Source organism: Globicephala melas, chromosome 10, assembly GCF_963455315.2.
Source record: "Globicephala melas chromosome 10, mGloMel1.2, whole genome shotgun sequence".
Classification (NCBI taxonomy): domain Eukaryota; kingdom Metazoa; phylum Chordata; class Mammalia; order Artiodactyla; family Delphinidae; genus Globicephala; species Globicephala melas.
Window position 1 is genome coordinate 65,441,240 of NC_083323.1, and position 19,756 is coordinate 65,460,995.

Consider the following 19,756-nt stretch of genomic DNA (forward strand, 5'->3'; position numbering starts at 1 on the left):
AACTTTTTAAATCTCTGTAGGTGATTCTGACACAGAGCCAGGATTGGGGAAGAAAATAAATCAGCCAGTAATGAGGTATTAGTATTAACGTCAGTTCTTCAATTTAAATAGAGAATACACTTGATTGGGGGTTTTTCCTGATACCTTTCCCCTGTCTCATGGTTCCATGGGGTGGAAATACCACCCCCCTCTCTGAGCCCACCTCCCACAGACCCTCTGCCCACCCTGCGGACCAGCCTCCTGCACATCCTGCTTCCCACAGGAGGCTGTGGTTCTTTAGGTTGCCAGTGCCTGCACCTGGGGACATCTGCCCAGAGCCCGACTGAAGGGCCAGTGGGTGCCCTGCACTAACAGATCCAGGCCACATTCTCTAGAACCCACCTGGGTCATTCTCCCAATCTCCCAGTTCCCAACTCAGCCAGGAAAAGGGTTGCTATCTCTTGGGCTCCCTCAAACCCCGCAAGGAGTTGTCTATTCATGCATTTCATCTTCCTTCCTAGACCACATGCTTGTTGAGGACAAGCTGACACATCTCCCGTACGGTTCGTAAGGCACAGAGCCTGGCACCTAACAGACGTCAGATAAATGTGCAGTGAACAGGGCGTGAGGGGAGGTGTGACATTCACTCCACACCCGCTGTGTGCCAAACAGCATGAGAGGTCTTTACCTGATCTCATGCTACCTGCATCGCAGCCCTGGGAGGTAGGATTTAATATTCCCAATTTGCAGGCAAGAATAGAAATTGTCATCAAATGGAGTCCATTTGGTCTGAGAGTATTTATAGGCAAGAACATTACGAAGTGAGAATTTATTCCCCTTTTTCTACGTACTGCCTAGTTCTCTTGAGACGATTTGCTCTCAGCACACAATTAAAAGTCCACAGATTCCTGATATAACAGACATATAGTTATCTAGAGATGTGTGCTCTTGGTTAGAAATTATCAAATTGATCAGCTTTAACCCAGACAAGTGCGCTTTCTCTTTCTACATTGTTCATTATCATGAGATCTTGGTATTTCGAATAGGATTATGCCATTTGGGCTGGGCACTTAAGATTTCCCTAAGGGCCAAGGCTGAGTAATTTTCAGGTAATGAGCTTTAATGTCTAAGGAAAGAGACATCCTGAATCACCTTCTGAACCTGTGCCACGGATCTGCTGTAATACTCAATATCTGTCGTTCTAGAACCTTACATAATTGATCTTGTGACTTGAAATTGAATCACTTTCCAGGCTTCTTCCAAAGTAGTTGCCCTCCTGAACTGTAATCTATCACAGCTACACTTAGCCAGGCAGATGAAGAAAAAGAAAATGATCATTCCTGGTGCTTCCACCTTCACTGAGGAAACTTTGAAGTCACTCTGAGCCCCCTTTACCCTCAAGGGCAGAGTGAACCACAGGCAAACTTTTCCCCAGCCTGAAAAATTACTGAGAGTGAGAATCAGAGGAAAGGGAGATCCTTCCACAGACCCAGGGATTCAGGTCTTTAGTTCTCCAAGGGCTCTGAGCCACCACCCTGAGGAATGACCTGAGTTATACAAACCCTTGTACACATCACCAGGGAGAGAAGTCATATCAGCGTGCAATATCAGTGTGCAAAGTGTAGTAATATTCATTAAGCCATACCCCACTCATTCAAAATTTGAGATCGTCAAACCTGAAAACAGAGGCTTAGTGAGGTTGAGTGACTTGCCAGAAATCACACAGCTCTCAAGTAGCAGAACTGTGGTTTGAAGGTAATTCTCCAGAACTTAAGTTCGGTGTTTTGCTTACTAAAGAGTACTGCCCTTACGGGGAAGGGAAAGCTGAAATGTAACTTTATTCTAAAATAATTTATCGCCTAAAAAATAGCATAACAGAGGATGTGTAGAGATGAGGGTAGACAGAAAGATACATGGTTTTCCTACTTAAAAAGAGATTGTTAGGGGCTTCCCTGGTGGCACAGTGGTTAAGAATCCACCTGCCAATGCAGGGGACCCAGGTTCGGGCCCTGGTCCGGGAAGATCCAACATGCCGCGGAGCAACTAAGCCCGTGTGCCTAGACCCTGTGCTCCGCAACAAGAGAAGCCACCGCAGTGAGAAGCCTGCGCACCGCAACAAAGAGTAGCCCCCCGCTTGCTGCAACTAGAGAAAGCCCACGCGCAGCAACTAAACCCCATGCAGCCAAAAATAAATAAATAAAATAAATAAATTTTAAAAAAGAGAGAGAGATTGTTAGGAATGAGGAAGAAATAGGAGGTTAGAATTAAAAGTCCTCTCTTCAATATGCCAGCTGGATAATGGGAGCTAGTTGACTGCTGTGACCTTCAAATTTTCTCATCTATGGACCTACTCACAAGGACCTACTCACAGGGTTATTATAAGATTTAAATGAAATAATACAGATAAGCTAGCTGAAACTGAGGTACTCAATAAACATTACTTCTCTTCCTTGAAACAGATAGAAGTTAACCATCATTCTTATCCATTCATTAGAGAGTCCTCCCAAGGACTCTTACATAATGGTTTTCTTGGCCTGTTATTGTGTTTCTTTATTTGCTTAACTATTTATTTTCTGCCTCTTCCCATTAGGAGGTAAGTTCAGAGAGGACAAGTCCATTTCTGTCCTGTTCCCCTCATCTGTCCCCCAGACCACTTTTTTTCTCCCATACAATACAGAAAATCATATGCAGTAACTCACCGATGTCTAATACTTGAAGTCTTTGGTTACTGCCAAAAACATACGAATAGAGATAAATGCAAATTACCCCACTCCAAGAAAAAGAGAAATTAGAAATTTACAGAGTACATTTTCCCAACCCTACGCAGGAATTAAGGAGTCTATTTTCAACTCATAAAGTCGTTCTGATGCACACAAGGGCTAAATACAGAATAAACTTCAACAAGCCACAAAAGCACCTACATCTCTCTACAGACTCTTATCTTTGAATAAAAATAAACTGAAGCATGTGCCACTTGTGCTAAAAAAAATTCTGGGCAGTTCACCAAAGCCAAATTGGGGGAAATTACTGTAATGTCAGGTTCCTTGACGGGCATATGCGTCATGGTACCACACATAGGCTTGGAGTCCAAACATCCCTGAGTTGGAATCCCGACTCTCCTGTTTACCAGCTGCGACAACTTGGGTTATTTACTTAAATCTCTCTGAGCCAGTTTCCTCATTTTTTTTTTTTTTTTTTTTTTTTTTTTTTTTTTTTTTGCGGTACGCGGGCCTCTCACTGTTGTGGCCTCTCCCGTTGCGGAGCACAGGCTCCGGACGCGCAGGCTCAGCTTCCATGACTCACGGGCCCAGCCGCTCCTCGGCATGTGGGATCCTCCCGGACCGGGGCACGAACCCGTGTCCCCTGCATCGGCAGGCGGACTCTCAACCACTGTGCCACCAGGGAAGCCCCAGTTTCCTCATTTTTAAATACAGATAATAATATCTGCCCCCTCACAGTCTTGTTATGGAGAATAATGAGAAGATGTATGCAGAGCACTTAGCGCAGAGCAGGAAAAGCACAGGAAACCTCAGGAGCAGCGTTCACACCCTTCGAGCTGCTCTCGTGCCCCAATTTCCAAACAGCCCACATGCCCTCCTCCACTTGTACCCCATTCACATTATACTCCATCCCTTTCGTCCCCTCCTCCAAATTGGCCTCTAGGCACAGACTCAGTTAATCCCCCAATCCACAATGATCAATAAAATTATCTTGAAAGGGAATACCCTCAAGCCATAGGTTTCTGTAGACAATTCCTTCAGTACCAAAAGAAGTTTGTACTTTGAACTTTGTACCGTGTACTCTGAAAAGATATGAATAAACATACATCAGGGACGACCTCTCTGATACCAATAAATAACTCAAATAGGTCAAACGTATAAAAAGAAATCTTGCTTTGTTTTACTAAAAGAAGAAATGGTGTCGCTGATAAGAGGTAGCTAATATGCAACATGAACCTCCTAGACTCAACCCAAGGGAATTGTTCTCTGTGGCATTTTTCCTCTCTGGTTGCCCTTAACATTCTTCATAAATAATATTTGACAAGAAAAAAACCTCAATAGTAAAACTATTTAAAAATCTAACTATCTCCAAATATGTACGTCTTATGTTGGCTACTGTTTAATTTTCCATGATTTCACTGTCCAGTAATTCAGGGAGGAAAAGTGATGCTTTAAAACATCAATTACCAGGTACCTGCCTCGACAAAATAACCAGATAATTACCAAAATCTTGACTCTGCGTAGAGCTGGGTAGGTAAGTATGACAGTATGTAACACACCAGAATTTGCTGCTAAATGAGATTTAAATATTATCAACAAACCATGATTGAGTACCTATTCCGTTTAGATAAAAATATTGTGCTATAGTGACACCAAATCAGAGACTACAAAGGCCCTGTTAAATACTATTCTACTAAACTCTAGACAGCCCCAAGCCTGTACAGTAGAGTGGCCCATCAGAACAGAGGAAAAACAGAATCAAAGTCAAAAGAACAGACCTGAGCCCTGGATCAAACCCTCTGTGACAGGGAGGCCTTGAACAATCACTTAACCTCAAGTTGACCCCTTAATCTTCTCAGCTATTAAAATTAGAATAAACATTATGTCCCTTATTTATTTCAGAAGGTTGGGGTGCTTGAATGAAACTTCAAATAGGAAAGAATTTTGTAAAATATTCTCTAAAACACAAGTAATTTTGTTTGAAATACTTGAGTGAACCGAAGTCCTGAGTCATGTTCAAATGCTACAGTATAGGGTCTTAACCTGAGAAACACTGATGGACCATCGTCACTGCCAACAGGGTATGCAAAACTATGAGTATATCTGCACGTGGACTTTTTTTTTGGGTGGAGGGGCTATAGTTTTCATGAGTTTCTCCAAAGGACCTTTTGTTCCTCTCTTCTTTCACGCCCCACACCCCAAATTAAATATCATCATTCTAAAATAATTGGGTATCTTGACTGAACTGTGATCACATATTTTTGTAAATCAAATATCCACTTCTAATGTATATAAGTTCAAATTTCCATTTTTGGATTCTTTTCATAAAGGCATCATGTACATTTGGAAAAATTTAAGGTTAGAAGGAAAATGTGGCCCTAAACTGGCTGGTGGCAATGCTTCCATGCAAATAGGGATGGGATAAAATCGTTTCTTCATATCCCTTCCCATCTTAAAGACTTAGTTACCTTGTTTGCCATTTATTTGAACTGATCTCTATGAATCACCTTAGAAATATTCTTGGTCCTGAAATAATAAGGACATAATACAAACTCTTTATATAATGATGTTCATCCACAATGTTATTTATAACATCAAAATATTGGGGGGGAAAAAAACTCTAAGTATTCAGGAAGTGATAGTATATCCTAGGATGGAATAATATGCAACATGTTCTAAAGTGATGCTTTCAAAAGATTTTTAAGAACGTGGTAAATGTTAACACTAGTAAAGTAAGCTTAATACAAAAGGAACAAAATTATATGAAAAGTATAGTTGTGTTGTAAAATTACATGTAATATGTATATATTCACATAGTACATATTTTATCATAGCCTGAAAGCATATATACTAAACACTAATAGTGGTTATCTCTAGGTGGTGGGATTATGGATTATTTTTATCTTACTTTTAATTTTCCTTTCTTTTTGTTGTCAGTTTTCCTTTTCTAGTTTGTTGCTGTTATCTTACTTTTCTTCAAAACAAAAATACTTTTTTATTCCTGATTATAAAAACAACTGTAAAATATTTAGGTAGTACAGAAAGACACCAATTAAAAAGCAAAAATCACTAGAAAACCTCCCAATGGCAGATACCACTGTTAACATTTTGATGCAGTCCTTCTGTTATTTCTATACATTCCCCTACACACACACACACACACACACACACACACACACATACACACACACACTACAAAAAGAGAATCAAACTTACATGTTCTTCATAGTCTGTTTTCTTTTAAACTAACAGACTTTATTAGAGCAATTTTAGGTTTACAGAAACAATGCACGGAAAGTACAGAGAGTTCATATACACTCATTCCTCCCCACACACACCCATTCCCCCTGCAATTAACATCTTGCATTGGTGTGGTATATTTGTTACAACTGATGAAACAACATTGATATATTATTATTAACTAAAGTTTACATTAAGATTCACTCTTTTATGGTTTTACCAAATGCATAGTGTCATGAATCCACCATTAGAGTATCATACAGAACAGTTTCACTATCCTAAGAGTCCCCTGTGCTCCACCAATTCATCTCTCCCTCACTTTTCCCACAGCCCCCAGCAACCACTGATCTTTTCTGTCTCCATGGTTTTGCCTTTTTCAGAATGTCATATAGATGAAATCATACAGCATGTAGCTTTTCAGATTAGTTTCTTTCATTTAGCAATATGCATTAAAGTTTCCTCTGTGTCTTTCCTGTCTTTTTTAAGATGTGATAGTTCTTTTTATTTAAATTGCTGAATAATATTCCATTGTCTGGATATACTACAGTTAACGTATCTATTCATCTACTGAAAGACATCTTGGCTGCTTCCATTTTTTTGGCGACTATGAATAATACTGCTATAGATAGGCATGTGTAGGTTTTTGTGCAGACGTAAGTTTTCAACTCCTTTGGATAGATACCTAGATGTGTGATTGCCGGGTCATATGATAAGCCCATGTTTAGCTTTGTAAAAACCTGCCAAACTGTCTTCTAAAATGACTGTTGTAGTCTGCTTTTTTTTGGGGGGGGTAGGAATTTATTGATTTACTTATTTATTTCGGCTGTGTTGGGTCTTCATTTCTGCACGAGGGTTTTCTCTAGTTGTGGCGAGCGGGGGCCACTCTTCATCGCGGTGCGCGGGCCTCTCACGAACGCGGCCTCTCTTGTTGCGGAGCACAGGCTTCAGACGCGCAGGCTCAGTAGTTGTGGCTCACCGGCCCAGTTGCTCCGCGGCATGTGGGATCCTCCCAGACCAGGGCTCGAACCCGCGTCCCCTGCATTAGCAGGCAGACTCTCAACCACTGCGCCACCGGGGAAGCCCTGTAGTCTGCTTTTTAATCAAAAATTTGTTATAGACGTCTTTCCATATAAGTAAATAATAATTGCATAGTATTCCATACTCTGTATATACTGTAGCTTATTTAACCATTCGTCTATTAATAGACATCAAGGGCATTTCCAATCTTTTACTATTGCAAATGATGCTGGGATACACATTGTCATACATGTGTCCTTGATCACTTGTTTAATTATATCTGGGCAAAAAAATCTAAGAAAATTTATAAGGCATGAACATATTTAGTTCTGAAGGAAGACTATACAAATTTACTCTCCCATTAGGAGTAAATGAGAATGCTCTTTCCCCTTTTTCTCTCATAATGAATCCTCCTCAACCTTACCAACCCAACAGCTTATAAATTGCATCTCAATGTGTTTCGGTTTACCTTTCTTTGATTACTCAAGACGTTAAACATCTTTTCACTTTTATTGGATACTCCTAACTCTTTCTTTGTGAGTTGTGCTCATTTTCTTTTTACTTTTGCTGTTGGAGTATGCAAAAAAATATTTTTGCTCTTTATACACCTCATTTCTGCTTTCCAATAGGCAGTTTATTAGAATATGTACTATCAACTTAAGCACTCCTAAGAGCAAGGGGAAAGAAACATTATCACATTAAATGTATATACTAATTTCAGGAAGGGTGAACAAAAGAAAATAAGGAAATTCAGTATTTCTGTGATGTGTGTTCTTTTTAAAAAAAAATGTAACTTTTGTGGGTGGGGATTTTGAATTTTTTGGTTTATTCTGTTTTGTTTTTGCCACACTACACTTTTATATGGTGAACTCTGTGGACCTTCTATTTTGTTTTCTGGCCTTGTGATCGTGTTTTAGCAGGCTTTCTCTAGTCAAAGAGCATTAAAAAAAAACTGTACTTAAATATTCATCTAGCAGTTCAATGTATGTTTTTCAACACTGAAGTCGTTTATCCATTTGTAATTTTTGTCTGTATAAGGTAGAATGTCAACTTATTTTTTTCCAAGTGGCTTGCAAGTTATTCTAGTACCGTTTATAAACAGTTGACCCTTTTTAGCCACTTTATCACACACTAAACCTTCATACATATTTGGGCAAATTCCTGAACTCAGTACTTCGTTTCATTTTCTTTCCGTGGCTCTTTGAAGCTAAGACCACACTGTTTTAATTACTGTAGATTTTAATATCTCAGATAATCTCATGACTCACCTCCTGCAGGTCTTTACTCAAATACCACCTTTTCTGTGAGATCCTTCCCAAGCACCCTATTTACAACTGCAGCTTCCCTCTACCCTCACCCCTGCCCTGCACCCCACCACGACGGAGTCTCTGCTTTATTCTTCTCCTTAGCACACATCACCATCTGACATCCTATGTATTTTACTTAGTCATTTGCATATTGCCTGTATCTCTAAACTAAGTTCCATGCAATGATGTTTCACGAGAACAAGGATTTTATTCTCTTGTATTCACTTTTGTGCCTGGAACACTGCCAAGCACAGAATTGATTCTCAAAAAAATTTGTTGAATGAAAGACTATCCGGTTGAGAGAAACATACTACATACAGCCATTACCCCTTTTTTGAGAATTCACTAGTTCTTTTTATACAACCATTCTTCCGTGAAATAGAGTATTAAGTTGACCAGGTTGATTGGCCTAATGTTGAATAAATAGATTATTTTAAGAAGAATTGACAACTGTACAGCTTGAATACTTCCAAGTAAGATCCAGTTATTTCTTTATTTTTTCAAGTCTTCTTTTATGTCCCTCAGTGTAGTTTAATGATTTTCTTTGTAAAGGCCTTACGAATTTGATATTAATATTGTTCCCAGTCATTCTGTGATGTTTTTGTTATTATTCATTCACTTACTCAATAAATGTTTCTTGTTGTCTCCCATGTGCCAGGCAGTGTTCTAGGAGCTGGGAATGCAGCAATGAACACAAATTGTTCTCTGCCCTCATGGACTTTATGTTCTAGTGAGAATGGAATTCTTTTCTCCCTTATATTTTTAAACTGGTAATGTTTGGTACACAAAAAAGCTATTGAGTTTTGTGTACTTAATTTTAACCTGTCTTCTTACTAAATTCTCTTACTGTTTCTGGGATTATTGCAACTGATTTTCTAGTTTTACCAAGTAGACAATCATGTAACCCACAGATAGTGAAAATTTTGCCATCGAAAATTTTGCCATCGCTTTTCCAAACATATATGTCTCTAGTTCATGTCCTCCTTTTATCTATTAGCATAGTGAAGTTTTCCAATACAGTCCCTGTATTTACCAACGTTTTAACTGCTGAAGTTAATCCCATTTTTAGAGTCAAGAAGAAAAGTCATTAAAAATTTTTTTAATATTTATGGCTGTATAATATTATATATATTTTATATATATATAAAAATATATATATATTTATGCCTGTATAATATTTATACCTGAAATTTTATCTTAGGTATCAACTTATCTGATATGATCCACATATCTGATTTGATACAATTGACATCAGTTGGATACCACTGACGTAAAAGTCATATTGAGAAAATATTAATTTTTTTCTCTTTGCTGGCAGACTGTTGATGCAGAATTGATAAAAAGAAAAGAAGATTGAAGTTGGTTGAGGTTTAGGGGCCTAAGTAATTCACTGAGTCAGCTACTGGTGAATCTATTTTTTTAAGATAAAACATAAAACCATGTTTCTCCATTGAAAGTTAGAGAACATTACATTTACTTATTTCTTTTATATTACTTTCTATTTGCCAATTACTTGTACAAACATTGAAATAGCTACAGATTTAATTTGTATATCCAACCACATTGAAATAAGGCTGCCTGAGTAGTTTTACACCACATTTGTAAACTAAGATTTTCTGAAGTGTTTCATTTGTCCTAATAAAATAAATCAGGGATTAAGAGCAATGATACGGTACCCATTTCTACAGCTGAAGGAAATGGGACTGGGCAGCCCTAAGTGTCTTGCACGTGCTCATATCGTAGGTGGCAGAGCCCGGTCTCAAGCTCTGGTTTTCTGCTTCACATCAAATATTCTCTCCACAGTGCTGTCCCTTTTACTTGGTCTTTTCTACATAATTAGAAACACTCCAATGTGTTTCCTCACTTGCCCAGAAAATTTTCTTAATTGCTACCTTTGCCTATTATTTTAGTAGGAAATTATTTCTTATAAAATTCACATGTGGCTTTTGATTTTATGGCATCCTTTTCCTGGAGGTTCAAATAATAAATGTATGCTTGAAGAGTAAATTCTTACCACAGCCCTGTGTGTGGGGAAGCAGAAATGATGAGTCTCCTGTGATATAAATCAACATTCTAATCGTTAAAAAATAGATGCACTCACTCATAAGTGTCACAGAACATTCCAAACTGAGTAGGAAGGAATATCTGAGTGGCAGTGATAAGAGCCAAGCCTGGAGAGGAAGCACGACAGCCCATTACAAGCTATTGAAAAGTTCCATAAAAAAAAAAAAAAAATGACATACAGCAGGAAATTCCTGACCAGTAGTGTAATCTCTTACATAAATGTGTTGGCAGATAAATGGATTTTTATGATTTTGTTTATGCCCACTTTTTTTTAATGTGTCACTTTAGATGTGACACTTTTTTAGACACTTTTTTAGATGTGTCACTTTGTATTGTAACTTCACTCTAACTCTTGTTTAATGGCCTGATTCAATAAATTGTAAGTTCATCTTAATCCCCTCAAAATACTCTTGGCCCTTTGCCTCAAAGTGGGGGAAGACGTTAGTAACTAAAATACCAAAAGAAACTTGCTGTAAGTTAATTCCTGGAAAAGTATTATATGGAGGATTCAACATAGTAATACCCTAATTTACTATTATCGTATATGGGAATTAGGCAGTGGAAACTTTAATATGCTGATGAAGGCCATAGCTATAGAACTATAAACATGGCACTGAGAGTAAAGGGCTAAAAAGTAAATGAAATAAATATGTACCGAAACCAGGCATATGTTAAATACTGACCTAGATGTTTTACTTACATTTTCTCATTTCATTTTTATAGCAACACTGCCAAATGACTATTATGCTCATTCCATCGAAGCATAATAGAAGTTTCTAGAAGATGTAGTTATATAATCCATGCCCTCCCACCTCCAAGGCAGACCTAGATTTAGTCATTCCTGGCTCTGCCACTTTCTGCCCACGCAACCCTGGGCCAAGTGTGAGCTTTACTTTCCTCACTTGTAAAATGAGTGATGATACCTACCTCACCACCTCACAAGTTTACTGCGAACACACTTAATAAACTGCAAAACAAAACACATTGGCGATTTCTACTATTAACGCAAACAAATAGTTAAACTAATAAGAGAAAAGGATGGGAATTGATTTCCAAATTATTTTCTCGTACACTTTGTTTTCAAATGCCTGATTACACAATACTGAGCTGTGTTTTCCAGGCAAGGTCTTTCTGGTTGAGCGTCAATGAATCATTTCCTTCATATTCAAATGAAAGATATGCCTGGGTAGGTCAAGTTCCACCCTGCTTTATCTTAACAATTCCTTCATTGCAGGTAAGCAAACAATTGGGATTGTTAAGAATTTCACTCCTAGGAGTCTAAGATTCCCTCTCTGCAGTTATTTCCAGCACAAAAGACGGAGACTGTAGGGTCATTGACCTACTGACACTGACACCATGATAAGCTCTATGCCAGTAAAGTGAGAGGCAAGAGAAGTAATTCCAGTATTTCCCATTTTTCTTGTCAACTAAACTCAGTTTGCAAATGAAATCTCATGTGGCTCCACAACATAAGCAACAGATAATAAAAGCAATATGTTATTAGAATATTTCATTGGTTCAAATTTGTTACATGTTTTTTTTGTTGTTGTTTTGTTTTTTTTGCGGTACGCGGGCCTCTCACTGTTGTGGCCTCTCCCGTTGCGGAGCACAGGCTCCGGACGCGCAGGCTCAGCGGCCATGGCTCACGGGCCCAGCTGCTCCGCGGCATGTGGGATCCTCCCGGACCGGGGTACGAACCCGTGTCCCCTGCATCGGCAGGAGGACTCTCAACCACTGCGCCACCAGGGAAGCCCTGTTACATGTTTTTATTATAAGATTAATAAATGAAAATGGTGAATTTTAAGGAACACAAAAAAATTGAAATTGGTGTTTATTCATGATAGTGATACAAATCTTAACCTCAGTATCTCAAAATTTCATTTTGTTGTTTTGTTTTCACTAAATTGAGATAAGTCTGATTCATAGGCAATTGCAAGTGAGAACAGTTTTTGTTGGTTGGTTGTTGGTTTTGTTTTTGTGGTGACTGTAAGTTTGGATGTTTTGTTTTGTCTTCATATTTAACAGTTTATATTGCTTTTCAATTAAGTAGTTAGCCAGAAAGACTTTATTTGAAAATGTGCACAGAAATAAGTTGTCACTAGCCATACAACTTAACATCACCATAATTTAATATTGTTCTGAAAGTATGTATAGATAAAATATTTGTTTAGCTGGAGAACTCAAGAGAATCACCTGAAAAACTACTACAAACAACGAAGACTCCAGTATGATGAAAAACATAATATGGAAAAATCAACAGTCTTCATACATACAAACAACATCCGGAAGATCTAGTAGAAGAAATCACTCTATTTACCAAAAAAAAACCCCAAAAAGGTTAAAATTCCTCAAGATAAACTCGATAGTTATTTTTTAAAAGACTCAAACAAATGGAAAGACATATCATGTTTTTGGTTTAAAAGACTCAGCATCTTAAGATGTCAATTCTTTCAGAAGTTAATTTATGAATATTGGGCCTCCCACTCCCAAAATTGTTAGTAGGATTTTTTTCAAACTAGGCAAGTTGATTTTTAAGTTCCTATATAAAACTAAATAAGCAATAAGAGCCAGGAAAAAGCATCTAGGGAAAAATAAAAAGAAGAATGAGGAAGGATTGATCATACCAATTATTAAAACTGATGGACGGAAGGGATGGAGGAAGGGAGAAAGGCAAACATATAATTGTCAGGGTCTGCCCTGAACATCTCAGAAGAAACTGGCTATATTGGTTGGCTCTGTGGAACAGAATTAGATGCCTTTTGTACCAGTTTTAAATTATATATTAGATGCATGTATAACCCATTCAAAAACTTTAAAATAAAATAATTTTAATACATAGACATTATTTGAGTAAATGAAGACTGTAATTATCTGCTCTATAAAGTTAAGGGAAGCATATATCAATTGCATTTAAATATCTAGTATCCATTTACGTGTATTAGATTTACAGCCTTAATCTGTGATTAGCTATACCGCTGAACAGAAAATAGTTTATAATGTGGTATATTTTGAAAACTTCATCCTAGAATCTAGGACACTCAAATCTTCCAAAACCATTTGACGTTAAGCCATAATATTCAATATAGTCATTTTTTTTAAAAGGAAAGAAAGAAACCAGTTTCTACAGCTGCTACCTTGGAAATAGCTTAAAATACAATTTTTAATGTAAATATCAATATGTTACTTTCCCCCTCCTTTCTTCTTCACTGGTATAGAAAAGTCTTGTTATAAACTTAATGGAATAAATAAGCAATTATCAAATAAATACTTCTTAGTCTTAAATTTCAGCAGAATTCCAATGATACTAGCAGGCATAAAATCTCAAACCCTTAACATTATCCCTGGTACATAGAAGCACTGAAGAAATATTTGTTGAATAAACACTAACTACTAGAAATAATAAGCTATCTTTTGAAATCCTAATGCCATTAAGTGGATTTTTAAATTATGCTAATTGGGATTTTTAAAAAGGTAATTGATATCTTTTAAACTCAGTTTTGAAAAGTCAAAATCATAGGAATTAGGGTCAAAATGGTTTCAATAGAAAAGTAACCAGAAAAGAAAACAGTGTCCTTATTTTCAATAAATATAGCAAAAGTATTCTAACTGTTCTCCTATGGTCACTTGGTCATGCAAGCTCCCCAAAATGTATTATTATAAAAAGAGACATTATTCCTTGCAGCATTATAATAGTAATAGCAAGAGTCTGAAAACAATCTAAGCATTCATCAGTAGAGGACTGGTTTTGAACAAACTCTGATACATTTATGTAATGAAATTACTATGTAGCTATTCTAAAGAAGAAAGCAGGTCTCTGTATGCTGGTGTGGAACAACAAGATATTCTGTTAACTTTTTAAAAAGCACAGAGCTGAAGGAGGAGGGGGGAGCCCACCTTACACTCGCTCTCAAGTCAGTAAGGCTGGAATTGCACAGTCCAAAGGTCCCTGGAAGACCCCTTGGAGCAATGTCAGTTTGGGGGCTCACAAAGCCTTTCTTGGTAAATCCTGCACAGAGCAAGTGTTTCCTATGGCATTGAAAGGCATTTTTAGTTCTTCAGTTGCACATCAGATGAAGCTGGCTATCAGTTAGGGGCCATGCTGCGTGACAGATACAGTCTTAAAAGCCAACCCCTCTAGGATATTATAGCAAAAGTGCAAGCAACAGAAGCAAAAATAAACAAGTGGGACTACATCAAACTAAAAAGTTCCTGCACAGCAAAAGAAGCAGCCAGCAAAATGAAAAGGCAACTTATGGAATGGGAGAAAATATTTGCACACCATCTATCTGATAAGGGTTAATACCCAAAACATGTAAGGAACTCATACAGCTCAATAGCGAAAAAAATCAAACAATCCAATGAAAAGATAGGCAGAGGACTTGAAGAGACATTTTCCCAAAGAAGACATACAGATGGCTAACAGGTACATGAAAATATGCTGATTGCTTTTTTGTAACTATTTACTTGTAACTCTCCCTTTGTCTCTATATTTTTAATTCCTAAGATAGTAATCTGCAATTGGTGTTTATGTTTGACTGTGCTTTTGAATAACTTACACAAACTTCCTGACTGCATTAGATTTGGAGCGTTAGATCTATCAAAATAAAAATAATAAACTAGATTTGGGGAATATTTGAAAAAAAAAAAAAAAAGCCAACCTCTCACCAGCCATAAAAGAGAAGGAAATTTTGCAACATGGATGAAACTTGAGGGCATTGCACTAAGTGAAATGAGCCAGTCAATCACAGAAGGACAAATACAGCATGATTCCATTTCTATGAGGTATGTAAAATAGTCAAACTCAGAGAATAGAATGGAAGTTCCAGGGCATGGGGGAAGGGGAAAGGAGAAGTTGCTTATCACCAGGTATAAATTTTCAGTAATGCACGGTGACCAAGTTCAGGACTGTGCCTACAGTTAACAATACTGTATTGCCCGCTTTCAAATCTGTTAAGAGGGTAAATGTCATGTTAAGTGTTGTTGCCATAGTATAATAAAAATAAAAGGCAGCCTCACCCTGGGTGCAGGCTGCGCAGGTGCTGAGAGTGAGTCCAGCAGAAGGAACAGGGGTGGATGTGTCCATTTCCTGCTCAGGCTTTGAGTGGAATGGCAGGTGAGATCACCAGCACTGATTCCTCCTGCTTTAGTTTCTTTTGTTTGGGTATTATTGTTGTTGTTGTTGTTGTTGTTTTTCCAAGTATATGCAGTGGACTTTTTTTTCACTTCAGATATATACAGTTGATTTGAGTCACATTCACTTATGGCATACCTCCTCTGCAAAATTCTCCCACTTGTGTAGAATAATTAAATAAGACTATACATACCCACATATATAGACTATCTGCAGGGACACTCAAGAAACTAGGAATACAGGTTACCTTTGCCAAGGAGGACAGCGGACTTGGAGAACTGGAGTCAGGAGGACACTTTTAAGTCTGAAATATGTTTGTATTCTTCGAAGGTTTTACCATGTATCGCATTACTTTAAAAAAAATACAAGTGAAAATACTGTTTAAAAATGCACAAAATATCTAATGGTTTAAGAAGATTTAACTGTAAACTGAAGACCTATTAACTTCTGCTCATAATGACTTACTCCTTCTCTACCCCAATTCTTAACTTTCGGGGACTCACAGGATCTTTAAAAGTTTGATAAAACTAAAACCCTTCCCCCCAGTGGAATACCGATAGACACATACATATACACCCGTGAATTCCCTGAACCCTCTGTTTAACGTTGTTACACTACATCAACACTTATCTGTGAGATTCTTGCCAAAAAATGTTTAACCTGAATCTATTCATGAAGATATAAGCAGATAAATCCAACATAAGGAATATTCTCCAATATAACCCCCTTAAATTCTCCAAAAATCCAATGTCATGGAACAAAGCAAAAAAAAATAGAAATCCCAAGAGATCAAGAGACACACCAACTAAACGCAATGTGTGAACCTTGATCGAATCGTGAACTGGGGAGGAAAAGAAATCTACAAAAGACATATTTGGGACAACTAGGGAAATGTGAATATGGATTCTATATTAGATGACATTATGGGATTATTGTTTATTTTAAGGGTGTGATCATGCCCGTAAACAACTGAGGGGTGAAATGTCCTGTCTGCAACTCACTCTATAGTTCAAAACTACTGCACACAGTGCAAATGAATGTGACCAAATGTTAACCGTTGTTAAATCCATGTAAAGGGTATATGGGAACTCGTACTATTTTTCTAACTTTTCTATAAGTACGAAAGTTTTCAATAGAAAAAGTTCCCTTCACTCTCCTATAATTGTAACACAGCGCCACCACCAAGTTTCCCCCTTCTTCCTATTTGCCCATTTGGCTTTCCATCTCCACCTGTCTTGCCAAAATGGCTTGTTGGTAGAGTTCAAGAAATCTAGCACCTGATTCATTTCTTCCAAAAATATTATGAAGCACAGGCAGTGTCTCAACCTCAGCCCAGGCTGCCTTTGTCTTTGTCTCTCTTGGCTACGCTAGGAGGAACTGTGCTGTTATCATCTTTATAACCCCAGTGTTATATACACAGTAAGGGGAAGCAATAAACATTTATTGAACGGAGCCTTTGGACTAGTTCACTGATCTTTAGTACCTATTGTGTTACTCCTTAGCAAAGCGGATAACAGATTTCATGGGAGGATGAAACAGACGCTGAAACCAAATCGCTAAAATGAAATTCTAGGGTTGCCTCTCCCACGAGTATGGATCAAAAGAGCCTAGCTTATAGTAGCTCCGTGCCACATTAGCAAGAGTATAGAAATACAAAGCACGCCCCAAGAAGAATAAAGTTAAGGTTTTTGCACTGCCATCTGTGCAAGCTGCTGGCTTTACCTGACTTCCACCTGTTAGCTTTTTATTCTCTAATACTGTGCTGACAGCATTTTTTGTGATGATAGAGCTGCAGAGCCCGTCACTGGCAACATAAGCACCATCTTACTTTAGAGTAAATAAAACTATTTCAAGCAAATTGGAAACTAAGTGACAGAAAGTGACACAGATGGAAGACACTAGGAACAGGAGGGGAAGGCTGCATTGCTCATCATCCCTGCGGTCCAGGATGGAGTCGACTCTGAAATGCTGGCAGTGGACCCCAGCTGCCTATAGCCAGGTGTACGCAGAACGAGCCAACTAAATCGTATTCATCTTTGGGAAGAAGAAGAAGCTCCTGTGCTCTCCGTTACATCTAGAATCAAATCTATCCGTTGCAATTGGTGTTTCACTTTTTAAAATATGTTTCTTCTTAACTTTACTCATCGCCCATTATTTTTCCTTCTCTCTTTTCCTGTACCTTCCTTCCTTTTCAGAGAAGTCTCTAGAAAGAAAACACATGGCCCTCAGCCATGGACCTGGGAGATCAGAGAGTCAGATTTACCATCTCCAGCTCCCTGCTAATACCAGAAACCTTGATCTGGCTAAAGGAAGAAAAATAGTGACAAATGTGTCACCGGCTAAGTCATTTCAGCCCCCACCTCTTTCTGATTTGAAATACATTAACTTGATTAAGCTTTAAAAATAAATAAATGAAGACATCGGTAGTTGGAGTAATGGCAGAGCACATTGGCCCAGGACAGGCATTAGGAACTGGGAAAAATAATTGGTGATGTAAAACATGTTCCATATCCTAGCCTCTTTTTCATCTTCAGGTCTTTCTGCAACTTTCTGCCCTCTCCCTTCTTTTCCCTCTACCTTTGACCCCCTCCACATCCTGTACCAGTGTCAATTAATGACTGCCAAAGGCACCCGTCTTGCTAAAATTATTTCTGTCTTGTGGAACCAAGACTACGAGTTCCCTTCTCCTTTTCGCTCATTTGTCAGCAAGAAGGTTAAGCTCAAATTAGTCCACAGCAATCCACTATCTATGTGCTCTGATGTCTACCAAGCAGTGCTCTGTTCCAGGTACAAACAAACATCAGGAAGCTTCATCTTTGTCTGCAAGAAGCCCCTGCTCCAGCAGAAGAAAGCAAACATGCCAACGGCTAAGTCTAATGCAAGGGAGGATCGCAGAGGGAAAAGCGATTAAATACCAATGAATGGCGAGTTCGCCAATCCCTACCAGGAGATTATACTACAGAAAATTTATGTTCTAAGAACATTTAAGTAGACAAGAGTGCAAAATAAAGATTTATTGGATGCCACACAAAGAGATCTTCAACCTTAAAAAGCATCTCTCCTCCCAAATTTTTGCTAGCAGTGGGGTGTTGCACACTATGAATGCTTATTCTTTAGAAGAAAAGGAACTACATAGATAGAAGACTGGAGTAACTGCTTATAGTGTTATGTTTCTACCTGTGGTGGTGACTCTTAGTCAAGAAGAGCACTTACTGTGCCTTACCCACAAGATGCTACAAATAAAGCTGAGTAAATTGTCTAGGGTTGCACAGACAATCGAAGCACCCAGGTCACTTAGGGGAGAAATATCTCACTGGTAGGTTTCCCCCTTTCCCTTCTTTTAGTTATCCAGGGAATTAAGCGAGTTCAGAGAAAGTGGACCTCGTGAGTGACCTAACGAAACATTTTTCTAGAGTCAGGCAGCCATGACACATGGAAAGGGCAATACTGTTGGGAGAAGGCAGGAACACAGCAGAGAAAAGAGTGCCAGTTAGGGGCAGCAATCTGATATCCCTGAGGCCCGACTATAAATAACTGCTTTTCCCCAGCTCCCTATCACCGCTTCCCAAAGTGAGAGCTAGACTCCTGGCCAAAGGCTAAACATCAGTCCCACGCACTCCTTTCCCACAAAGCAACATTTCCTAACGCAACATGCTGGTGGGCCATCGACCAGCAGAGGGTCGGGAGTCAGGCGCCTCCTTGCTGAATTCCTGCCCTCCATTTCCCAGCTTTTTGAATCTCTGAGCCACGCTTCTTCATCTGAAAAATGGTACAACGGTGATGATGATAATAACTAGCAACCGTAAAATAGGCACTGTGCTAAATGCTTTAATGCATTATTCATTTAATCTTCAGAAAAAATGTCAGGGCAGTGTTCATTATTATTAGAAGTAATAATAATACTTCCTCCTTTACAGATGAAGAATTGCAATTCTGAGAGGACTTAGTTAACTTACCCAAGGTCTAACCGCCCTGCCTGTGCTTATAAGACCTGTCTAAACAGGGTACTGGGGACTTCCCTGGTGGCGGAGTGGATAAGAATCTGCCTGCCAATGCAGGGAACATGGGTTTGAGTCCTGGTCCATGAAGATCCCACATGCTGCAGAGCAGCTAAGCCTGTGAGTCACAAGTACTGAGCCTACGTGCCACAACTACTGAAGCCCACGTGCCTAGAGCCCGTGCTCCGCAACAAGAGAAGCCACCTCAATGAGAAGCCTGCGCACCACAATGAAGAGTAGCCCCTGCTCACTGCAACTAGAGAAAGCCCGCACGCAGCAACGAAGACCCAAGGCAGCCAA

The 19,756-nt window shown here is 38.7% G+C and overlaps 1 long non-coding RNA gene across 1 annotated transcript in view; it reads left to right on the forward strand.

Moving 5' to 3' along the window:
* Positions 1 to 19,395, forward strand: part of LOC138842845 (uncharacterized) — a 75,106-nt gene extending 55,711 nt beyond the window's left edge. The window contains exon 3 of the long non-coding RNA XR_011377776.1: positions 19,376 to 19,395. This is a non-coding gene — a long non-coding RNA (uncharacterized lncRNA). The remainder of the gene's footprint in view (positions 1 to 19,375) is intronic.
* The last annotated feature ends 361 nt before the right edge of the window (positions 19,396 to 19,756 follow it).